Source organism: Oncorhynchus clarkii, chromosome 10, assembly GCF_045791955.1.
Source record: "Oncorhynchus clarkii lewisi isolate Uvic-CL-2024 chromosome 10, UVic_Ocla_1.0, whole genome shotgun sequence".
In the NCBI taxonomy this organism is placed as follows: Eukaryota; Metazoa; Chordata; class Actinopteri; order Salmoniformes; family Salmonidae; genus Oncorhynchus; species Oncorhynchus clarkii.
In genome coordinates, this window is record NC_092156.1 from 44,047,684 (window position 1) to 44,069,680 (window position 21,997).

General features: G+C 41.5%; 1 protein-coding gene across 4 annotated transcripts in view; it reads right to left on the reverse strand.

Annotated features, from left to right (window-relative positions):
* LOC139418550 (spectrin beta chain, non-erythrocytic 1-like) overlaps positions 1-14,868 on the reverse strand; it is a 99,943-nt gene extending 85,075 nt beyond the window's left edge. For all 4 annotated transcript variants that reach the window (XM_071168108.1, XM_071168107.1, XM_071168104.1 and 1 more), the window contains exon 1: positions 14,784-14,868. The gene's annotated coding sequence lies outside the window, so the exon portion shown is untranslated. The remainder of the gene's footprint in view (positions 1-14,783) is intronic.
* Positions 14,869-21,997: the final 7,129 nt, after the last annotated feature.

Here is a 21,997-nt window from a genome sequence, read left to right on the forward strand (position 1 = left end):
ACGAAAATCAGAAAAGCAATCAAATTAAATCGTTTATCTTTGATGAGCTTCGGATGTTTTCACTCACAAGACTCCCAGTTAGATAGCAAATGTTCCTTTATTTCAAAAATATTATTTTTGTAGCCGAAATAACTCTGTTAGTTCTCCAAATTAGCTCCATAATATCGACAGAAACATGGCAAACGTTGTTTATAATCAATCCTCAAGGTGTTTTTCAAATATCTATTCGATAATTTATCAACCGGGACAGATGGCTTCTTAGTAGGAAAGAGAGAAGCAACGGCCGCATTTGTCTCTTCCGCACAAAACACTCAAGAGACTCCAGCTGACCACTGACGCAATGTTGACGTTCAGGCTCATTTTTCAAAATAAAAGCCTGAAACTATGTATTGTGACACTAGACACATTAGGGAAGCCATAGAAAAAGGAATCTGGTTGATATCTCATTTACTGCTCAAAAGGGACGCATAGGAACGCAGAAGTTTCTAAATAAGAGTCCCTTCCTGAATGGATTTTGCTCAGGCTTTCGCCTGCAATATCAGTTCTGTTATACTCACAGACAATATTTTTACAGTTTTGGAAACTTTAGAGTGTTTTCTATCCTAAACTGTCAATTATATGCATATTCTAGCATCTTGTCCTGACAAAATAGCCCAATTACTTTGGGAATGTTATTTTTCCAAAAATGAAAATAGTGCCCCCTAGAGTCAACAGGTTAAATGTTAGCTAGCTAACATTAGCCTATAATTAGCAGTGCAAATGGCTCTGAGATACTAATAATATTACTACACTGATCATACACGTTACGTCAGCTAGACAGCGAGCCAGCTAACGTTAGGTAGCTAGCTAACAATACGCTAGCTTGAAATGAAAACAACTTTCTGACAAAATTCGAAACATATATCTGAAAATGTATCTAGCTAGACTCTTACCAGTATACATGGATGGACGCTTCTTCCCTCTGTCATGGATGCCATGGTTGCCCTTAGTTTGAAGATGTAATATGCATGTTTTATACAAAATCATTGTTTGTTCTCTTTTCGACTCAGTCTGCATATTTGTGTGAAGTAATGACGCGTGACATACGCCTAGTTTCTTGAAACGAATCACAAATGTGAAAGACCATGACGGCTACAAATCTCCTCCCTTTTATTGTGCTCGGTTAGAATTTGTAATTTAGCCAAACTGGCAGAAGTGAGCCTTCCAATGTACTCCATTGCACTCATGACCTGCAGCACAAACGCCACCCACAGGGCCTGGGTCATGAGGCGTAGGAGAAAGTTCAGGGTCGGCGCTCCCCTTGGGTAACAGAGACCTTCAGCCTACTCACGGTCACAGAAAACCTCACAGATCCCAACATAGGGTTCTTTCAGCAGATTTCCTTACAGTCAATCATTCCCAGCCTAAACTCTGAACCTTAGGCCCTTCTCCATTTAAGGCAATGGATGGACACCCGATCAGTTCAACAGATTGTTGCTTCTTTACTTGAGATGGCTCAAAAAGGAGCTCTGGCGGACTTGTGGGGGGGGGGGGGTTAGGAAGAATTCCAAAAGCCCAACATGGACTCTACAGGGAAAAATTAGGAACACATGTTCAAATGTTGGCCAGAGGAGGCGTGAGGGCAAATGGATATGTCCACAACTTGCAAAACATCCCCCACCCCCTCTATCCTGGACGGATGATGTGGGGGACAAACTTATCACCATCTCCAAAACAGAGCAAATTGCCAGGGAACTGCATTTCTCAATACAGGAGAAACATTGCAAAACAACAACGTAATACAATCTAATTTGGGGCAACATCTATGAATTGCTTAAACCTAACAATTTAATCTCTAAAAACATAGTTAATATAATACCAGCCCATTCCTACTCTCTCCCCTACGGCAGCAGCCTTCAATAGAAGTTGTTTCAGCACTACTAATTAAAGAAAGGAGGATCTCACTCACAGCCTATGAGACCAAACATAGTGTATTCAGAAAGTATTCAGACCCCTTGACTTTTTCCACATTTTGTTAGGGATGCACGATATAAAATCGGTGAACATATCGGAATCGGGCGATAATAGCTAAAAAGGCCAACATCGGTATCGGCCCGATGTCTAGATTAACGCTGATGTGAAAAACCGATGTCAAAGCTGACGTGCATACCTATATAACGTAGGTATTTGACGTAATGGCGACGTGCAACACAGCATTCCTAACTTAGTCCACAATGTCTGCTGTGTGGATTGAGCAGTCAAAAATTCGAGCAGTCATTTGAAAGACTAAGAAAACTTCAGCGAGATAATTCAAAGGCGAAATCCATTAACTCCAGGATAATGAAATTCATTGCCCTTGACAATCAACCGTTCTCTGTCGTGGGTGATGTTGGCTTTCGCGGCTTGTCGAGCACCGGTACACATTAACGTTACCAAGTGTGCTATTGTTCAGATGTTGCCCTACTGGAGTTATAGTGTCACTTCACGACATACTATAGAACGCCGCGTGTCAAAAAATATACGTCAAATAACACCATTTGACACGTCAAATAACAGTTCTATTATAGAATGTTGTGTGTTCTGAACTTGCCTGTGCAAGCCAAGCGCCACCACTGCTATCAGTAGCACTGTCAAAGCCGTACAAAAAAATAATAAATCAGCAAACAAGCAAACACTGGCCACGAACGATGTGTTTACAATACCGTGTTGGTAATAAAGCATTATTTGTAACAAATAAAATTTGATTTGATTTGCAACTTCTGGGGTAGCTAGCTTTAGCTTGGTACCTAGCTAGCACCAATACAACCAGCTTGAAAACAATGAGCAGTAGAAACTGCAGTCATTTTCATTATTCTTAGCAACGATTTAGCAACGATTTAGGAATCCTTGTGAGTAAGTATTAACTAGGTAGGCACTTGTTGCCCGCCTATTGAAATTGAACTTCAGTTCATGAAAATAAATAGCTAGTCAGCTACTTAAAACTTCATATGGCTGCAGGGGCAGTATTGGGTAGCTTGGATGAAAAGGTGCCCATTGTAAACGGCCAGCTCCTCAGTCTCAGTTGCTAATACATGCATATTATTATTAGTAGTGGATAGAAAGTAAAGTTTCCAAAACTGTCAAAATATTGTCTGTGAGTATAACAGAACTGATATTGCAGGCGAAACTGAGGAAAATCAAAACAGGAAGTGGCTTCTATTTTGAAAACTCCATGTTCCATAGCCTCCCTTTGCTCCATTTAAAGGGATATCAACCAGATTCCTTTTCCTATCGCTTCCTCGAGGTGTCAGTCTTCAGACATAGTTTCAGGCTTTTATTTTGAAAAATGAACCAGAACAATAACATTGCGTCAAGTGGTCACATGAGTTTTGCTCGCGCAACAGAGTTTGGATAGGTATTGCCTTTCCCTCTCCTACTGTGAAAGACATTTGCGGTTGATACATTATCGATTATATATTTTAAAAACAACCTGAGGATTGATTATAAAAAACATTTTACATGTTTCTGTGGACATTATGGAAACTATTTGGAATTTGTCTGCGTTGTCGTGACCACTCTTTCCTGTGGATTTCTGAACATAACGCAACAAACAAACGGAGGTATTTTGGATATAAAAATAATCTTTATGGAACAAAAGGAACATTAGTTGTGTAACTGGGTGTCTCGTGAGTGAAAACATCCGAAGATCAAAGGTAAACGATTAATTTGATTGCTTTTCTGATTTTAGTGACCAAGCTTCCTGATGCTAAGTGTACTTAATGTTTTGTCGTGAGATCGATAAACTTAAACGCTTGGATTGCTTTCGCTGTAAAGCATAATTTCAAAATGACAGGTGGATAAACAAAAGGCTAAGCTGTGTTTTCCTATATTGCACTTGTGATTTCATGAATATAAATATTTGTAGTAATATTTATGCTATTCAGCGGTTGTTGATGACACTTATCCCGTTAGTGGGATTGCAGCCATAACAAGTTAACCCTGTCCCCCAAAGCTAATGTTATAAGCAGCCAGCTAGCTTCATCTGGCTAGTGAGGCTCGACCTGACCGGGTTGCGTTGTGAAGCTAGCCACAATAACAATTAAGCACAATAGGGGAATTTGAGGCTTGCCTTCAAAATAAAAGTGATGCAGAAGGTTACAAATTGGTGGAATCATGCCATATTTAGACTAGATAATGTTAAGCAAGGTTGGAATGTGGAGCAATGAAATGGGGTAACAGTCTACTCTATACATCTTTACCAATGTCCTCAGAGTTAGACTCGAAAAACAATACTGCGTTGATTTTCCTCTGGAATAGTGTTCAATACACATAGGTTGACAATAAATGTGGCTCAATTCAGTTGTTTCAGAGTCCCACAATAAGAGCTACAATGCAAATGTTCTCTGGGTGTCACTGAGTAGACTGATACCCCATGTCATTGATCCACAATCCATAGGTAAGGCGGTACAGTGAAATAAGTATGCCCCCAATGCAATCCTAAAGTAGAATACATAGTGTGACTTCAACATATTTTTGTCAAATTAACAAAATTGTATTTTGTTGATTTGATATAACATTCCAACCTCGTTTAGCATGATCTATTCAATTACGGCATAATTCTACTATTAGTATTCATTTGCATCCCTGTCAATAACATACTTTTACTTTGAAGGGTAACCGCAAAGTCCACTATTGTGGCTAATCCTTATTGTGGCTAGCTTCACATAGATGGGTCCGACCACCATTAATCAAATAAAAACTATTGTAAATTAGGGTTATTTTACATGATGACACCTAGCTATATAGCTAGCTAACGGCAGGTAGCCTAGTGGTTAGACCATTGGCCCAGTAACCGAAAGTTTGCTAGATCAAATCCCCGAGCTGACAAGGTAAAAATCTGTCGTTCTGCCCCTGAACAAGGCAGTTAACCCACTGTTCCTAGGCTGTCATTGTAAATAATAGTTTGTTCTCAACTGACTTGCCTGGTTAAATAAAATACATTTGTAAAAACTACTGAAACGTTACACCGTTTTGCTATGTTTTTGGGGAAGAACATTGTTTGCATCCATGAGCTAGCTAGCTGTTTTTAAATGACCAGCACTGTAAGTGCGCGAGACAACTTTACCAGCATCATAGTAGTAGTGTCGATGAATCGTTGTGACATGTGCAATCAATGTGTAATAACTACGTAAATACATTTATGAACGCGTTAAAATATGCAATCGTATTCAGGTCCTGATTGGTCAACAAGCTTATTTAACATGTTAAATAGTGTCATATAACAATGTCTTTTTTGACATGCAAATACCCAAACGGCATTCCATAGAAATCCTGGTTGAGAATGAAACGACTGAACAACTGTACATTGAAACATTGGGTATTCATTATGTTTTACTGGTAATGGGGACATACGTAAATGCCTATCAAATACCTTTTTGGTCAGTGTGGTGTGTGACCTTTAACTAGGCAAGTCAGTTAAAAACAAATTCTTATTTACAATGACGGCATACCCCGGCCAAACCCAGACGACGCTGGGCCAATTGCGTGCCCTATGGGACTCCCAATCACGGCCGGATGTGATACAGCCTGGATTGGAACCAAGGACTGTAGTGTCGCCTCTTGCACTGAGATGCAGTGCCTTAGACTGCTGCGTCGATGTGTTTGTGTTATCTAAACTCAGCAAAAAAAGAAGCCCTCACTGTCAACTGCGTTTATTTTCAGCAAACTTAACATGTGTAAATATTTGTATGAACATAACAATAATCAACAACAGACAAACTGAACAAGTTCCACAGACATGTGACTAACATAAATTGAATAATGTGTCCCTGAACAGAGGGGAGAGGGGTCAAAATCAAAAGTAACAGTCAGTATCTGGTGTGGCCACCAGCTGCATTAAGTACTGCAGTGCATCTCCTCCTCATGGACTGCACCAGATGTGCCAGTACTTGCTGTGAGATGTTACCCCACTCTTCCACCAAGTCACACGCAAGCTCCTGGACATTTCTGGGGGGAATGGCCCTAGCCCTCACCCTCCAATCCAACAGGTCCCAGACATGCTCAATGGGATAGAGATCAGGGCTCGTCGCTGGCCATAGCAGAACATTCACATTCCTGTCTTGCAGGAAATGATGTACGGAACGAGCAGTATGGCTGGTGGCATTGTCATGCTGAAGGGTCATGTCAGGATGAGGCTGCAGGAAGGGTACCACATGAGGGAGGATGATGTCTTCCCTGTAACACACCGCGTTGAGATTGCCTGCAATGACAACAAGCTCAGTCCAATGATGCTGTGATACACCGCCCCAGACCATGACGGCACCTCCACCTCCAAATTGATTCCACTCCAGAATATAGGCCTCGGTGTAACGCTTATTCCTTCGACCTTAAACGCGAATCCGACCATCACCCCTTGTGAGGCAAAACCGCAACTCGTCAGTGAAGAGCACTTTGCAAGTCCTGTCTGGTCCAGCATCGGTGAGTTTGTGCTCATAGGCGACGTTGTTGCCGGTGATGTCTGGTGAGGACCTGCCTTATAACAGGCCTACAAGCCCTCAGTACAGCCTCTCTCAGCCTATTGCGGACAGTCTGAGCACTGATGGAGGGATTGTGCATTCCTGGTGTAACTCGGGCAGTTGTTGTTGCCATCCTGTACCTGTCCCACAGGTGTGATGTTCGGATGTACCGATCCTGTGTCGGTGTTGTTACACGTGGTCTGCCACTGCGAGGACGATCAGCTGTCCGTGCTGTCTTATGCATCTCACAATACGGACATTGCAATTTATTGCCCTGGCCACATCTGCAGTCCTCATGTCTCCTTGCAGCATGCCTAAGGCACATTCACACAGATGAGCAGGGACCCTGGGCACCTTTCTTTTGGTGAGTCAGTAGAAAGGCCTCTTTAGTGTCCTAAGTTTTCGTAACTGTGACTTAATTGCCTACCGTCTGTAAGCTGTTAGTGTCTTAATGAATGACAAGTGAGTGACTCCTCTCATCAGTCAATGTAGACTACCGAATCGGTGAGAGAGAAGTTCATTTGGCTACCTAATTTGCATAGGTTACAGGTAGGCCTAGGCAGATAACATTCCATGAAGTTTGTGAATCACCATTACAGAAACAATAGGCAGTGGAGAGCCTCATTCTGGTCCAAATATGATAATTAGGGCCTTCACGAAATCCAGGAATTAAAACGGAATTCAACAATATTCAAAAATGTATTGACCTTAGGGAATCAACTAAACATTTAAAAAATGTTTTATTAATGTAATGAAATTGCTCAAGTTTATCATAAGACATGAACCCAATGACTCAGTGATTTGCATGAACTACGACTTTCTGAAGAAGCAACGAGAATGCCCGTCTGCATGCGGTGCGCGCGTCTTCCACTTTGTGAAGCCGTTAGCGAAGATGCTAATGAAAACAGTCTTCTGGTAGATGGATAGCTTTTCCCAAAAACCTTCTCAATTAAATACGAACTACTAAGTAGCCTATGCTTACCTGGCCGAATGATATCATGATTATTTTCATCAATCCAGTGGGTATTTGTTTTGCAAACTACAATGACAAGTGCGCTACAAATAAACAGCTAAACAACTGTCTCTTGCTAGGTGCGTACTTGAATTAAATGGTAATTACACACCAAAATGAACATTTCTCTGATTTTTTCCGGTCTCCTAACATGGCTTAAGCATTGGTGTGGACTTAGAAAAACAACAAGATTGGATGTTTTATTTTAAAAATGGATTGAATTTGGGAAAGAACCAAACAAAATCAGGCAAAAATTATTACGGGTTTTATAGAGCCCTACCTAACAATACTTTTTCATGAATTGGGGCTACGTAAAATCAGAAAGATAATACTTAAGACTGATAAAACCCTTACATTGTTTCAATACAACCTTTCATTTCTTTTCCATGATAATGTGGGCTATTTACTTCATTTTTCTGTTTTAATAAAATATGTGAACAAACATCAGCAGCAATTCATATTGTGTAGTAAAACTGTAAATATGACTAATCTCAAGAGAAGACAGGTTAAATGTAAAAAGGTCCCTTAGAAAGTCCTGGGCCCATATCCACAATGTGTCTCATAATAGGAGTGCTGATCGAGGATCAGTTTAATATTTTAGATCATAATGAATACAATTATATGGACAGATGTGGACCTGATCCTAGACCAGCACTCCTAAACTGAGATGCTTTATGGATCGGGCACAGATAATATAGGCCAAGACAATATCCAAAACAACAATACACTGAATTCATAAATGGTCAGTCATTTAAATTGTAAAGGCATGTCTTTCTAGACAATACAACACATTTTTCCAACCTGGGAGGTAAAGAAAATAATTATTCAATCATTTCGCTGTGTATTTCAGATGGAATCATGTCATTAGAATGTTCCAGAGGCCACCAAAAGAGTGCATTTTCTGTTTGGCTGGCTACTCTATGTACTTGTGGAAAACACTGCAAAAAAGATTTATTTCAAATTGAAAAGGTGTCATGTCATAGCTGACACCCCGTAGTTTCAGCCAAATCGGTGGATCTTAATTCGGAGCAGATGGTTAAGAGTTTTTGGAAAGCATGGTCACATCAACTGAGGGAGATTTTACTGAAATTCAGTTACCAAGCATTGCATCGGTTTATTTAAAATGTTCAGTGTAAATTGTTACAGGGCTCTACGCTTAACTTTTTTCTTAAACAATTTTTTACAAGGAACACGCCTAAGTTGAAGTGCGCCTAAGTTGAAAAACGTTGGCGAACACAAAATAACAAAGGAAATTGAGGTATTAATGCTAGAATCCTTAAAATGGTCGCACTGTAGAGCCCCGAGTTAAAAATAGCCATCGTGCATAGTTCTATGGTTTGTTATACTTTGAAATTATTATTTTTTAAAATACATTTTAAGTGAAAAACCTGAGTCCGTTAACGTGGAATTGCCCAGAGGACAATTTATTGAAGCACTATAAACAGCCCAGCAATTCAAATACTCCATACAAAACCTAGACAATGAGGAAATCACTGTCCTCAAGTAGCTTAAGCATGCAGGTAGACCATGGCATTCATTTTGGTCCATCTCAATGTTTCAATTAGCTGTGTGGACTAATGACAACACATGGGAACTTTCATATTCAACCTTGTAAAAAACAAAATGTTTTTTCTAAAGTGAATATTGAGATGTCATAACATTAAGCTTCATTGGGCAGATCAAATTAATCCTGCTGAAGAGGCTGAGAGCAATAGTGAAATGTGAAGAGGTGCTCGAGTTGATACTGTACACCCACCAAAAAAAGAATAGGCAGAAACAGAAGGGTAAAAAACTGAAGGCTATTTGCCTTTTATCTCAATGGCAGAATAAAGTTTAAATGAGTTGTTGCATCAGGACTTGCACATCTGATAAGAACAATAACACTGTTAGTAATAATGGCATGACTTAGCTTAACTGACATGGATGACTGCAGCACAATGATCCTGTGAGTGGCCGGAGTTGAAAAAAGCTTGTATGGGAGGGATTCTGAGCATCAGCACTATGGGGGGGGGCCCACAATTGCATTCCCCAGCCTCCATAACTTGCGCTCTCCAAACATCCATCCATTCCTCACCCACCTAGGGTCGACAACTGAAGACACTCGCTAACCCGTCCAATAGTCTATCCATAGATCTGAAGTAGTCCATACTAGAGGTCAACCGATTATGATTTTTCAACGCCGATATCGATTATTGGGAGGACCAAAAAAAGCCGATAGAAATATATAAATCGGACGATTTAAAAATCGGTAATAATGACAATTACAACAATACTGAATGAACACTTATTTTAACTTAATATAATACATAATAACATCAATATAGTCTAAAATAATGAAACATGTTCCATTTAGTTTAAATAAATGCAAAAACAGTGCTGGAGAAGTACAAATGCAATATGTGCCATGTAAAAAAGCCAACGTTTAAATTCCTTGCTCAGAACATATGAAAGCTGGTGGTTCCTTTTAACATGAGTCTTCAATATTCCCAGTTAAGAAGTTTTAGGTTGTAGTTATTATAGGAATCTCTCTCTGTACCATTTGTATTTCATATACCTTGGACTATTGGATGTTCTTCTTATAGGCACTATAGTATTGCCAGCCTAATCTCGGGAGTTGATAGGCTTGAAGTCATAAACAGCGCTGTGCTTCAAGCATTGCAAAGAGATGCTGGCAAATGCAGGAAAGTGATGTTCGAATAAATGCTTACGAGCCTGCTGCTGCCTGTCACCTCTGTCAGACTGCTCTATCAATTATTAAATCATAGACTTAATTATAGAAAATAAATACACAGAAATACGAGCCTTAGGTCATTAATATGGTCAAATCCGAAAACTATAATTTCAAAAACGAAACATTTATTCTTTCAGTGAAATCCGGAACCATTCCGTATTTTATCGAACGGGTGGCAACCCTAAGTCTAAATATTGCTGTTACATTGCACAACCTTCAAATGGTATAATTCTGGAAAAATTATTACGGTTAATTAGGAAGAAATGGTCTTTTGTTAAATCATCACCCATTTGGCTAAGTAGGCTGTGATTCGATGATAAATTAACAGGCACCACATTGATTATATGCAACGCGGGACAAGCTAGTTAAACTAGTAATATCAACCATGTGTAGTTAACTAGTGATTGTTAAGATTGATTGTTTTTTTATAAGTTTAATGCTAGCTAGCAACTTACCGTGGCTCCTTGCTGCACTCGCGTAACAGGTGGTTAGCCTGCCACGCAGTCTCCTCGTGGATTGCAATGTAATCGGTCGACCTTCAGTCAATACCCCTCTCAACAGCATATACTGTACATGTAAAGGATAAACAGGTTCCCAACAGCATGACTAATAGGCTACGTCCAAGACATTCAAACAAAATAAACATCGGCAATTAGGCTGATGCACCATGCAAACATTTAAATTTCACAAATCCTGTTGATTAACACACCAGTACACCAATGGCTGGACTACATCCATCTAGAGCTCGCAATACTGTACTCATAAAAATGTTAGTGGAAAATAGTGGGTCTGTCTAGGCTGGGGGAGCACAAGGGTGGGTATGGTTTTGAAAGATATGACAGCTTTGCGATAGGATCGTTTTTGTCATTGGCCCATAAAGGTTCTCCGTAAGTGGTCATTCAGTCATAAATCGGTGGCGATTTTAGCATGTAAATCTTGGTTTGGCAAACGTAACAATTTCTTTAGATGCATGCCAGCAAAGCCACTACACAACACTAAACAATACATAAATATAACTATAATGGTGGAAAACGGTGCCCACATAAAGCGTTCCCAACATCAGAGCTTTGTTTTCAGCATCTTGAAGTGAATCCTTACCACCGCTACACCTGGCTATCAGCGGAGCCTTGTCTGGCAGCGAAACAGTTCATTAAGCCTCATTTACTGCCTTTTTAAAAACCATAGCTGATACGACTGACTTGCTTAAATAAATATGGCTTTTACTGACTCCTTGTGGATTTGTGTAACTCGATAAAAACCGCATCCTTCAATAATGACGAACTCTGACATGAGAAGTATAAACTACGACACAAGGGAACGATGAGGGGATTTGAGGCAAGCCGTAATTTCGATTATGACATTAATGAGTGAGCTAAGACGGACATCAATATAACTATTTGTTCAGCACTTTGAAATGTACAGCAACAGATTTCAGAACATTTGCGGATTCTTACAGTATTCTCCCTGTACACCAAGTTAGAAACGTATGATAAATAACTGGGGCATACAAGGAGACAAAGAAGGCTTTTACAATATTCAATGATTACATTAATCCAAGACTGCCTATAGGCTACATGTGCACCACCAAATCAGAATAGGCAAAATTAAGAGGTGCAAATAGACCAAATTGGCATGGGCTACTAACAGCTTACTACACAACATACACATAGTATTACAGTATACATCGATCCCTGGCATATTACATCATTTATACAGCAGCTTACAAGACATAGGCCTATTTTAGCACTGCTATACTTGAACAGGAAGGTGCCACGGCGGTTCTTCTTGTGTGCAAACTTTGTCATCAAAGTCTGGCATTCTATGGATTTATGGTGCTTTCAAGACAACTGGGAACTCAGAAAAAAACTAGGTCGAATCATGACGTCAGCAATCTTCAGGTTGGAAGTCAGAGCTCTAGAAAGAGGCCAGAGTTCCCGACTTGGAATTCCGAGTTGGATGACTGTTCAAAATGTATTTTCCCAGTCGGAGCTCATTTTTTTTCCTTCGTTCCCAGTTCTGTTGAACGCACCGAAGCCGGAGATTTCCCAGTTCTGAGTTCACAGTTGTTTTGAACCCAGCAGAAGTCATGCTGGATTGACAGCATTGCCAATGTATTCAACATTTTCTGGCCCATGGTGTGCGAGTGTAAATGTTTATCCTTTTAAGCTTGGAAAATAGACCCTTTCAGACAGACATCTTAAATCCTTAAACCCAGACTTGGACCAAACACCCCACCACCACCAAATAGCAGGCAGGGGAAGCAAAATAGTGATTGCAGTTAACCACTGACTCCTTCCAAACCACTCATTGGTGAATTTGCGATTTTACGACTTGTTAATGTTAATGTCCAATGCGCACCAATACATTTAATCTATGATTTCCTCTTAAAATGTTCACTCCTGAGTGGTGCAGCGGTCTAAGGCACTGCATCTCAGTGCAAGTGGCGTCACTACAGTCCCTGGTTCGAATCCAGGCTGGATCACATCACTCATGTGTTCCAATGGCACATTGTGTTAGCTAATCAAAGTTTATCATTTTAAAAGGTTAATTGATCATTAGAAAACCCTTTTTCAATTATGTTAGCACAGCTGAAAACTGTTGTTCTGATTAAAGAAGCAAGAAATCTGCCCTTCTTTAGACTAGTTGAGTATCTGGAGCATCAGCATTTGTAGGTTCGATTACAGGCTCAAAAAAGGCCAGAAACACCAGTCTCAACATAAACATTGAAGATGCGACTCCGGGATGCTTTTGAAAAAGCCATATCTCAGACTGGCATATAAAAAGAAAAGATTAAGATGGGCAAAAGAACACAGACACTTGACAGAGGAACCCTGTCTAGAAGGCCACCATCCCGGAGTCACCTCCTCACTGTTGACTTTGAGACTGGTGTTTAATGAAGCTGCCAGTTGAGGACTTGAGGCATCTGTTTCTCAAACTAGACACTAATGTACTTGCATCGGGGCCTCCCACTCCTCTTTCTATTCTGGTTAGAGACAGTTTGCGCTGTTCTGTGAAGGATGTAGTACACTGCGTTGTACCAGATCTTCAGTTTCTTGGCAATTTGTCGCATGGATTAGCCTTCATTTCTCAGAACATGAATAGACTGACGAGTTTCAGAAGAAAGTTTTGTTTCTAGCCTGTAATCGAACCCACAAATGCTGATGCTCCAGATACTCAACTAGTCTAAAGGCGGCCAGTTTTATTTTTCTTTAATCAGAACAGTTTTCAGCTGTGCTAACACTTGCAAAAGGGTTTTCTAATGATCAAATTAGCCTTTTAAAATGATAAACTTGGATTATCTAACACAACGTGCCATTGGAACACAGGAGTGATGGTTTCTGATAATGGACCTCTGTACGCCTATGTAGATATTCCATAAAAAAATCTGCCGTTTCCAGCTACAATAGTCATTTACAACATTAACAATGTCTACACTGTATTTCTGATCAATTGTATGTTATTTTAATGGACAAAAAAAAGCTTTTCTTTCAAAAACAAGGACATTTCTAAGTGACTTTTGAACAAGACACACACACACACACACACACATATATATATATACATACACACACACACTAAACGGGTAGGGCTCACAACCTGCCCTGAATGCCAGGTCTCCACTGGTCATAATCATACCTCAAATGGTGACTAAACCGTAGCTGACAAAACACAGGTTTAGTTTCCTACTAAATCATATACAACGTGGTGTTTTCATCCAAGTTATCTAAACTGATCCTCCTCGTACAGGCCACACGGGCTCTGTCCAAGGAAGAAAGAAAAGAAACACTTGGAGGTTGACATCAATACACCACTTAACTAGCTATGCATTACAGATATGATCTTAAAACAGGCCAGCCATCTGAAATTATAACGGTTGTAGTTTATATCCACAGGCAATTAACATTGCAATGGTGAGCAAGCAGCAGATGATGCTGGCTACCTCCGTGTCCCCAGAGAAGAACGATCGTGTCGTTTCCTTGGTCTCGTCGTGAGACAGCGCAACAGCCAGGTTTACCCATAGCTACGATGACATATCAAAACTCCTACGAAGCTCGCTCAGTAGAACATTTACAAAGCTATGCAAACAAACATTTGATGAAGATGCTTCATATAATTTGAGTCGGGTATGCATACACAGTTTAATTGAGGGCGAGATACCTTGCACAACGCTAATGTCATGTTCAGTGGGACGCCGGGTAGTCACACAGCGCCTGGTTGGACAATATGGTCAGGTTGGATGGCTGGCGGACTCGACCGAGAAGATGAGGGGCGCTATCAAGCTAGTAGCTAACTGGCGAACATCGACTCAAACAAAGGCAACACAGCATGGCGAGGTAGCCAATAGAATACACATTAAATAGCCAAGTTGAGAGCAAATGCTTTATTAATGTATGGCTCATATTTTTTTTAGACAATGGTCGATTTTTAAAATGACAGGGTACCCCCAAAAACATCTTTACCTGAATATTAGAATTAGCCCACGTTTGCTAGCTAGCTGGTTCTGGGTGGCGGAGGTGATGCTGTGTTCGAGAGAGAGAGAGAGAGAGAGGAAAAAAAGCACGCTTACCCGTTCTCGCGGTTTATCTTCGTTGGTGGTTGGCTCTCGATATTTTTACCGCGTCACTGATCAAATATAAAACTAACATAAAGAGTATCTGGTTACTGGCATTGGTGACTTAATTCAATGTGAATGTTTCAAATCCCAGTTGGCAGCGTATTTCTGTTTAAATCCGCATCCTTGAGTCAGATCTTTTCACGCTGCTTGTGCAGCACGGCGTGATACGAAACATAGGCAGTCCTCTACATTTGACAGAGTAAAGGCAAAGCAATGGTGGTAGGCTACTCGCAAGGATATACGAAATCGTTGATAAGTTAGCATCGGAGAGATGTCCGCAGTTTCCTAGATAACCTCCGACGATCGTCCCCTAATTCCGTTCGTTCAACAGGGAGGGAGAAAGAAAGAATGAATGATACGGGGGGGGATGAGTACGCTCAGTCAATCACATTCATACCGCGGAGACACGCAAAGCCTCCAGAGTGGTGCTGTCCCTGGTTCATAATTTCAGCCTGATTCCAACCCAACAATTTCCGTTTATTAGTCGCAATATTGGGCTCCTTTGTGGACCCCATGCATACACGGTACACGGCTTTCTGCAAATGTGAACAGAGAAACGTTTTTTTTTTATGGGGGCGGATGAATATTGAACATTGTGTGTAATGAGTCAGGTAGGCCTATACCAGTGACTAAATTGATAAAAATACATATGTGAATCACGTGTTGGAACTATCGCAAAACGTGTCATTCTGACGCGTCTACATCGATATGATCCTCCTGGCAAATCGATTTTTTTTCTTTAAATCGGACCATAGGCTATTTATCTATCCTTCCATCCTCCATAGAAATAGCAACTGATCAATATAGTGTGATTATAGCGGCACACTCCCCAATAGTGTGTCAATGAACAGTAGCCTAAACACAAACCTGTTGCCCTCCAAGGCCTATGCATTTCAGTAAAACACTTTTTTTTCTCCAGTTGAGTTTATTTGCACAGGGAAACAATCACACAGAAAACAATCTCAGTCACACAGGAGCCTGTATGCGGGATGAGGCAGGATAGTCACTGTATTTAACTCAGAACACGAGCATCCACCTTTATGATACAGTCTTAAAATGACTGCAGACAGAGAGGGGCAGAACTTGCTCCATTTATACAGTGAAAGTTATAAGAAATGTTACACCTATGCTTTTGACAAATAGACTAGGAACACATTATAATTACTCTAGTAGGAAGCAGAGCACACCTACATTACAGATGAGTGTGTGTGTCAGTGTAGTCAAAATGGTCTAAACAAAACAATGATCAAACTCGTCGCTATTGTTCTTGTGTGTTGCTATGTTGGTCACTGTGCCCCCCCCAAGCACTCTATATTTCTGTGTGTCTGTCCCACCTTTATCCGTTCTATGAGCCATATAGTGCAGTGATTAGGAGATGAGAGATGGCTCAAACGGTTGTCTGTTGGCGTGTGTGCCGTGCTCGACAGGGGACTGAAATCTGACAGGGGGTGGTGAAGAGCCAAATCTACCAGTCGGTCCAGAGGAAGTCCTCAGGACTAGACATTTACCATCTGGACTCTCCCTTCACATTAACGGTTCTGACACCGAGTCAGAGAGAGTGACCCAGTCCACTCATCTATCTGAAGCGGGAATAGGTGTGTGTGGGTGTGTGTCGCAGATTATGTTTAACAAACTGTCTATACCTCTGCCTTGGGAACTTGGGAATGTCTCACCAACCCACTTTGAACAACCATGCTCTACCTCCAAACTTTCTTTGTCTCCCTCTTCATCTCTCTTTCACTCTGTGTTTCTCGCTCTCTATCTGTGGTAGACTGAAACAAGCTAGAGCATTTTACCAGTGTTCAATAGAGCATCCCATCCCCCCAGAGCCCCTCCATTCCATTTCCGCTCCTGTCCCGCCCCTACCTGGTCCCCTCTTTTAAACAGACGGCCAATCCACAATCCACTGTGACAAAGGGAAAGAGCTGAGTGCATGATATCAGGGTGCTACTGGCAGCCAGACTCTGGCCAGCACATTTGCTTACACAGGGGTGCTTTCTGCAGATTGCAGCAGTTTGAGCTAAACCCCCCTCTGTCCACTCACTATGGACAGGGCCTAGAGGGGGAGGAGGGCATCACAAGTGTGAGGGATGGTGTGGGGTCGGGGTAGTCAAAATCAGTCATTATTTGTTTGTCTCTTTGACGGTTTGTTTTACACACCATTTTTATGTTGTTGTCCATGATCACAGCGCATGGTTTGCTCTCATAATGAGTGCGTCTGTCCTTTGTGAGTATGTGTGTTTGCGGTTGATAATCCCATCCTCAGCCAGGGTATGTGATACATGTGACTCCATTACGGGGCCCACCACCCTGCTACCATTGCTGTGGGCCTGACTGCTGTAGCTAACCCCAGGGGAGAGGGAAAAGGGGAGAAGGTGGATGTGTATAGAGAGAGTGAGACACAGGAGGTGAGAGTTAGGGAGGGAGGGAGTACAGTGCCTTGCGAAAGTATTCGGCCCCCTTGAACTTTGCGACCTTTTGCCACATTTCAGGCTTCAAACATAAAGATATAAAACTGTATTTTTTTGTGAAGAATCAACAACAAGTGGGACACAATCATGAAGTGGAACGAAATTTATTGGATATTTCAAACTTTTTTAACAAATCAAAAACTGAAAAATTGGGCGTGCAAAATTATTCAGCCCCCTTAAGTTAATACTTTGTAGCGCCACCTTTTGCTGCGATTACAGCTGTAAGTCGCTTGGGGTATGTCTATCAGTTTTGCACATCGAGAGACTGACATTTTTTCCCATTCCTCCTTGCAAAACAGCTCGAGCTCAGTGAGGTTGGAAGGAGAGCGTTTGTAAACAGCAGTTTTTAGTTCTTTCCACAGATTCTCGATTGGATTCAGGTCTGGACTTTGACTTGGCCATTCTAACACCTGGATATGTTTATTTTTGAACCATTCCATTGTAGATTTTGCTTTATGTTTTGGATCATTGTCTTGTTGGAAGACAAATCTCCGTCCCAGTCTCAGGTCTTTTGCAGACTCCATCAGGTTTTCTTCCAGAATGGTCCTGTATTTGGCTCCATCCATCTTCCCATCAATTTTAACCATCTTCCCTGTCCCTGCTGAAGAAAAGCAGGCCCAAACCATGATGCTGCCACCACCATGTTTGACAGTGGGGATGGTGTGTTCAGCTGTGTTGCTTTTACGCCAAACATAACGTTTTGCATTGTTGCCAAAAAGTTCCATTTTGGTTTCATCTGACCAGAGCACCTTCTTCCACATGTTTGGTGTGTCTCCCAGGTGGCTTGTGGCAAACTTTAAACAACACTTTTTATGGATATCTTTAAGAAATGGCTTTCTTCTTGCCACTCTTCCATAAAGGCCAGATTTGTGCAAAATACGACTGATTGTTGTCCTATGGACAGAGTCTCCAACCTCAGCTGTAGATCTCTGCAGTTCATCCAGAGTGATCATGGGCCTCTTGGCTGCATCTCTGATCAGTCTTCTCCTTGTATGAGCTGAAAGTTTAGAGGGACGGCCAGGTCTTGGTAGATTTGCAGTGGTCTGATACTCCTTCCATTTCAATATTATCGCTTGCACAGTGCTCCTTGGGATGTTTAAAGCTTGGGAAATCTTTTTGTATCCAAATCCGGCTTTAAACTTCTTCACAACAGTATCTCGGACCTGCCTGGTGTGTTCCTTGTTCTTCATGATGCTCTCTGCGCTTTTAACGGACCTCTGAGACTATCACAGTGCAGGTGCATTTATACGGAGACTTGATTACACACAGGTGGATTGTATTTATCATCATTAGTCATTTAGGTCAACATTGGATCATTCAGAGATCCTCACTGAACTTCTGGAGAGAGTTTGCTGCACTGAAAGTAAAGGGGCTGAATAATTTTGCACGCCCAATTTTTCAGTTTTTGATTTGTTAAAAAAGTTTGAAATATCCAATAAATGTCGTTCCACTTCATGATTGTGTCCCACTTGTTGTTGATTCTTCACAAAAAAAACAGTTTTATATCTTTATGTTTGAAGCCTGAAATGTGGCAAAAGGTTGCAAAGTTCAAGGGGGCCGAATACTTTCGCAAGGCACTGTATACCCCAGAGAGGGTGGAGATCAAACAGAACAGGCCTCTGCAGCCCGTGGCAGAAAGCACACGGCCCTCTACCTCAATTTCCAACATCAGTCCCACCTCGTCTTCCTTAGTGCTGGCCTTTTCTCTCAGCTCTTACCTCCGGTGCGTGATTCACTCCAGAAGAATGAGCATCCTCAACTGAGGGCTCTCACAGAATGGGATTCCATGGTTGAAATGCTATGGTTGATTGCTCCTGGCCGGAACCACGGAATGCAAAGATATTATTATTGTTCAACATTAATTCATGTAGAAATTATGAAATTATAGCATTAAGCAATAACGCCCGAGGGGGTGTGGTATATGGCCAATATACCACGGCTAAGGGCTTTTCTAATACACGACTCAACACGGAGTGCCTGGATACAGCTGTGGTATGTTGGCCAAATATATATATATATATATATATATATATATATATATATATATATATATATATATATATTTGTTCACCTTTATTTAACCAGGTAGACAAATTGAGAACAAGTTCTCATTTACAATTGCGACTTGGCCAAGATAAAGCAAAGCAGTTTGACACATACAACAACACAGAGTTACACATGGAGTAAAACAAACATACAGTCAATAATATGGTAGAAAAATAAGTCTATATACAATGTGAGCAAGTGAGGTGAGATAAGGGAGGTAAAGGCAAAAAAAGGCCATGGTGGCAAAGTAAATACAATATAGCAAGTAAAACACTGGAATGGTAGATTTGCAGTGGAAGAATGTGCAAGGTAGAGATAGAAATAATGGGGTGCAAAGGAGCAAAATAAATAAATACAGTAGGGGGAGAGGTAGTTGTTTGAGCTAAATTTTAGATGGGCTATGTACAGGTGCAGTAATCTGTGAACTGCTCTGACAGCTGGTGCTTAAAGCTAGTGAGGGAGATAAGTGTTTCCATTTTTGTAGTTTGTTGCAGTCATTGGCAGCAGGGAACTGGAAGGAGAGGCGGCCAAAGGAAGAATTGGTTTTGGGGGTGACCAGAGAGATATACCTGCTGGAGCGCGTGCTACAGGTGGGTGCTGCTATGGTGACCAGCGAGCTGAGATAAGGGGGGACTTTACCTAGCAGGGTCTTGTAGATGACATGGAGCCAGTGGGTTTGGCGACGAGAATGAAGCGAGGGCCAGCCAACGAGATCGTACAGGTCGCAGTGGTGGATAGTATATGGGGCTTTGGTGACAAAACGGATGGCACTGTGATAGACTGCATCCAATTTATTGAGTAGGGTATTGGAGGCTATTTTGTAAATGACATCGCCGAAGTCGAGGATCAGTAGGATGGTCAGTTTTACAAGGGTATGTTTGGCAGCATGAGTGAAGGATGCTTTGTTGCGAAATAGGAAGCCAATTCTAGATTCAACTTTGGATTGGAGATGTTTGATGTGAGTCTGGAAGGAGAGTTTACAGTCTAACCAGACACCTAGGTATTTGTAGTTGTCCACATATTCTAAATCAGAACCGTCCAGAGTAGTGATGTTGGACGGGTGGGCAGGTGCAGGCAGTGATCGGTTGAAGAGCATGCATTTAGTTTCACTTGTATTTAAGAGCAATTGGAGGCCATGGAAGGAGAGTTGTATGGCATTGAAGCTAGTCTGGAGGGTTGTTAACACAGTGTCCAAAGAAGGGCCAGAAGTATACAGAATGGTGTCGTCTGCGTAGAGGTGGATCAGAGACTCACCAACAGTAAGAGCGACATCATTGATGTATGCAGACAGGAGAGTCGGTCCAAGAATTGAACCCTGTGGCACCCCCATAGAGACTGCCAGAGGCCCAGACAACAGGCCCTCCGATTTGACATACTGAACTCTATCAGAGAAGTAGTTGGTGAACCAGGCGAGGCAATCATTTGAGAAGCCAAGGCTATCGAGTCTGCCGATGAGGTTGTGGTGATTGACAGAGTCGAAAGCCTTGGCCAGGTCAATGAATACGGCTGCACAGTATTGTTTCTTATCGATGGTGGTTAAGATATCGTTTAGGACCTTGAGCGTGGCTGAGGTGCACCCATAACCAGCTCTGAAACCAGACTGCATAGCGGAGAAGGTATGGTGGGATTCAAAATGGTCGGTAATCTGTTTGTTGACTTGGCTTTCGAAGACCTTAGAAAGGCAGGGTAGGATAGATATAGGTCTGTAGCAGTTTGGGTCAAGAGTGTCACCCCCTTTGAAGAGGGGGATGACTGCAGCTGCTTTCCAAACTTTGGGAATCTCAGATGACACGAAAGAGAGGTTGAACAGGCTAGTAATAGGGGTTGCAACAATTTCGGCAGATCATTTTAGAAAGAAAGGGTCCAGATTGTCTAGCCCGGCTGATTTGTAGGGGTCCAGATTTTGCAGCTCTTTCAGTGGTATAGATATACCACAAACCCCAGAGGTGCCTTATTGCTATTATAAACTGGTTACCAACATAATTAGAGCAGTAAAAATACATGTTATACGGTCTGATATACCACAGCTGTCAGCCAATCAGCATTCAGGGCTCGAACCATCCAGTTTATAATGCTATATAATGGGTCCCATGTGGCTTAGTTGGTTGAGCATGGTGCTTGCAATTCCAGGGTTATGGGTTTAATTCCCACTGGGGACCAGTACTCAATTGTAAATCGCTCTGGATTAGAGCGTCTGCTAAATGACATAAATGTAGTAATCTGTGTCATTATATAGATAGTAAGAACACATTTTGACATTGTGTTAGCCTAGCACAAGATTGTGGATGGAGGTCTTGAATGTCCCCTAATCAAAGCATGCATGTTTGTTCAGGTTACAGTGAATTATATCAGTGGTTCCCAAACCGGGGTCCTACTGCAGGGTGTCCGTGGCTAGCAACAACAGATTAAACACATTTGGCCAAGGGATCTGTGGAACAAGTTAAGAGGATGCAATACAATACAATGTAATGTAATATTACTCATCTCCAATATTGTCACGTCCTGACCTTAGTTCCCTTTTTATGTCTCTATTTTGGTTTGGTCAGGGCGTGACTAGGGGTGGGCATTCTATGTTTTGTTCTATGTTTTGTACTTCTATGTGTTTGGCCTGGTATGGTTCCCAATCAGAGGCAGCTGTCAATCGTTGTC